This window comes from Otolemur garnettii, unplaced genomic scaffold, assembly GCF_000181295.1.
Source record: "Otolemur garnettii isolate 467f Iridium unplaced genomic scaffold, OtoGar3 scaffold00049, whole genome shotgun sequence".
In the NCBI taxonomy this organism is placed as follows: domain Eukaryota; kingdom Metazoa; phylum Chordata; class Mammalia; order Primates; family Galagidae; genus Otolemur; species Otolemur garnettii.
Genome location: NW_003852444.1, coordinates 10,032,431 through 10,035,805, shown reverse-complemented (window position 1 = coordinate 10,035,805; position 3,375 = coordinate 10,032,431).

Genomic DNA, 3,375 nt, shown 5'->3' with positions numbered 1-3,375 from the left:
CTCCACATGGGTATGACCAACAATTCCTATCAAGCAGGCACCTAGGAGCTCCATCTGGTAAGAGGTACAGAGCAGGTCTCAGCCCTTGCACTATACAAGGGACTATATGGGCCCCATCTAGACACAGCTACATAAAAGTCAAGGTCTACCTCTGGTCCTTTGCCCCTATCCGAGACATACTCTCACAGAATGTCTCTCATCTGCATGATTAGCTCTTACCTTACTGATTAGAAAGTTTCATCCCATCACAAAAGTTACCCTTTCTGAATGAATGGCCCTTTTAAAGAAAGCTGAGGGCAGCACCTGTGGCTCAGTGAGTAGGGCACCCGCACCATATACTAGAGGAACTACCCAGGGGGACAAATTGGGGCTCTATCTCAAAAAAAAAAAAAAAAAGAAAGAAAGAAAGCTGGGTTCTCTAAAATGCATCTCAAATCTAAATGAAAAAAGAATCAACAATTATATAATTTGCCCCACATCCCACCCCTCCATTGTGGACTGACTGATCTGAGCCTATTAGACATTCCTGTTTTCCAGCTGCCTTTGGTAAACATTAGTAACCTCTGTCATGAGATAGGGTGGGAAGATTATGCCTCTTCTCCACAACATTGCTTGCAGGCAATATGCTGCAAAGTAAGTGGTCCATAGACAATCTTTACGAGCAAGTGAGCACAAAAGTCTTCCAACATGCTCTATAAGCTTAGTGAAGTCCCTGTGCTCTGTTCCTACTCTCTGACCAGCACTATATTGGAAAGGTTCCTCCAAGGCAAACAGCAGGAGCAGAGATCCACCTTCTACACAGATCTGGAGACAGAGTACTCTGTTCGTTATGGGGCATTGGGGACCTAGAGTTCTATTCCACAGCTGTCAATTACTGGGTTCACTTAACTTTGAATTTATACACAAAAAGGTGGTAAAACCCATAAAGTCTTACCAGCCAACCACATACTTTGAACACACACATCTCACCACTCATTTCTAACCCCTCTTATGCTGATTAGCCAATCTTCCATTACTGTTCCAATTTAGATGGCTATCCTTGAAAACTTTCCCAAAACCACTTCTTGAGAGTAGATTATGAAAAGATGCTCCTGAGTCTAGTCTTTAAGGACAGCATTTCTCAGCTGGGCTATCCTGTCCTTCCTATAAATATTTCAGCTTTACAGTGGTTCAGAAGCAATATTAATTAGGTTTGCTCTTGAATTTATAGTGGGGTTACACCCCAATAAATCCATCATAAGTTAACTGTATATGTATGTATATTATGTATATATACATATGTATACACAATATATACATAGAGAGAGAGAGACAGGGAGATTTATTGTAGGAATTGGCTCACATGATCATAGTGCAGTATCTCTATTGTTCTCTAAGCTGGAGAACCAGGAAGGCTGGTGGTGTAGTTCAGCCCAGTACAAAGGCCTAAGAACAAGGGGAGTCAGTGGTGTGACCCTCAGTGGGGGGCCAGTAAGGTGCTGGTCTAAGTCCCAGAGTACAAAGGCCTGAGAACCACAGGCTCCTGTACCATCTGAGAGTAAGGGGAGATAGATGTCCCCACTCAAGGAGAGAATTTACCCTTACTTTGTCTTTTTGTTCTATAGGACCCTTAACAAATTAAATGATTCCCACTCACATTGGGGAGGTCAGATCCTTACAGTCTACTAATTTGAATTTTCTTCCACAAACACCCTCACAGGCCCAGAAACAAATGTTTTACCAGCTTTCTGGGCACCCCTTAGCCCAGTCAAGTTGACATAAAATTAACTAGTGCAAGGAGTGACCCTGGATTCTCCCACTGTATTTGTGTCTTTCACTTTCTCTGTCTCTCTCATTTGTCTTAACTCCTGTAGTATTAGTGAGCTCATATACATAGTGTAGTATCTCTAACAAAAACTGGGAAGAACTTTAGAGAGCTTTTGTCTCGACCATCTCACTTTTTAGGAGAGCAAAAAGAGGACCAAGAGAAGAGAGTGGGGACACAGGGCTAACGTTTGAGCCAGAACTAACATCCCCATCTCTTGCAGCTTCCCTCCCAGACCCCCAGCAGGTGAATCACACTGTTAGGCTGCTGAGTACAGGGGTAGAAGGCAAGGCTCCGCCTTCAAGGACATGACCATTTCCTGGATAAACCAGGGATTACACACAAACCCCCTATGGAATATCATAAGCCAGAACACCAGTGAATACCCACTGTGTGGCTCAGGTTAAATCTTCGAGAAATTCAGAAATAGGAAGAATGAATGTAGACTATTGTTAGCAGAATACAGCTTCCCAGAGGAGGTGGAATTAGACCACGGTCTTGAGGAATTGATAAGGGTTCTGGAATGAATGGATGCATTTTGACAACTTCCACATATTTAAGAAAAAGTAAGCAAAGAATGTGAAGCAAAAAACAGCTCTGGATTGTGAGGGTCAGCAAAGTGCAGTTACGAAACCCAGTCAGGAAGGAAAGCAGACTAGCAGGAGGCCCAGCACATTAGATGTTCTAGACATCTTTGTTCTTACCTTCCTGGCAGTCAGCAAATACATGAAATCTTTGTGCTCCCTGGAATTACATGTATGTAGCATGGATGATTTGGGATGAAAGTGTGTAAGTGCACTATAGAAATAGAGTCTGAGGTTTTCCTCAGATTTTCAATATTTCCTGTTGTCCACCTTCAGGAATACAGTAGGATTGCATTTCCAGGCTTCTCTTTGTTTGGATGGTACCTCAAGATTAGGTGGTCAATGAGTTGTGAGTGGAAGTGTGTCATTTCTCACCCAAAGCATCTAATAATTTGTGTGGAACCCTCCAGATCTCAGTCCCTCCTCTGCCACCTCAATCAGCAATGTCCAGGTAGTGATCACTCAGCATGGATCCCAGAAGGAAGGAGATGCAGAGCCCCAGCTGACCAGCAATGGACACAGGATGCAAACAAGATATAAACCTTTGTTATCAAAACCACTGAACTTTTGAGGTTATTTGTTACTGCAGCATAACCTTGCCTATCCCAACTGATACACATAACAGAGGCTGGCCAGGATGGGGGAGCAGAAAGAGCAAAGGAGTTTTAGTGAAGAAAGAAATAATTGACTTCAAAGAGAACTAGTTAGCAGAGTTGAGAATTGGAGCCACACTTAGAGGCTTAAGGGAGAAAAAGTGCTTTGCTAATAAGTCCTCAGTCAGTACACATTTATTTGTCTGACAGACAGAAAGAAGCAACAGGCACATGTTGTTCACCTGAGGAGTGTATGAGTCAGAGTTTTCCTGAGATACAGCACAAATAGGAGAGGGGGAGAGAGAGAGAGAGAGAGATCTGGTATATTTAATGTTCTCAATGTTTTTGTTCTTAGTGGGAGTCCATGGATACATGGGATCTTTGCACTCCCTAG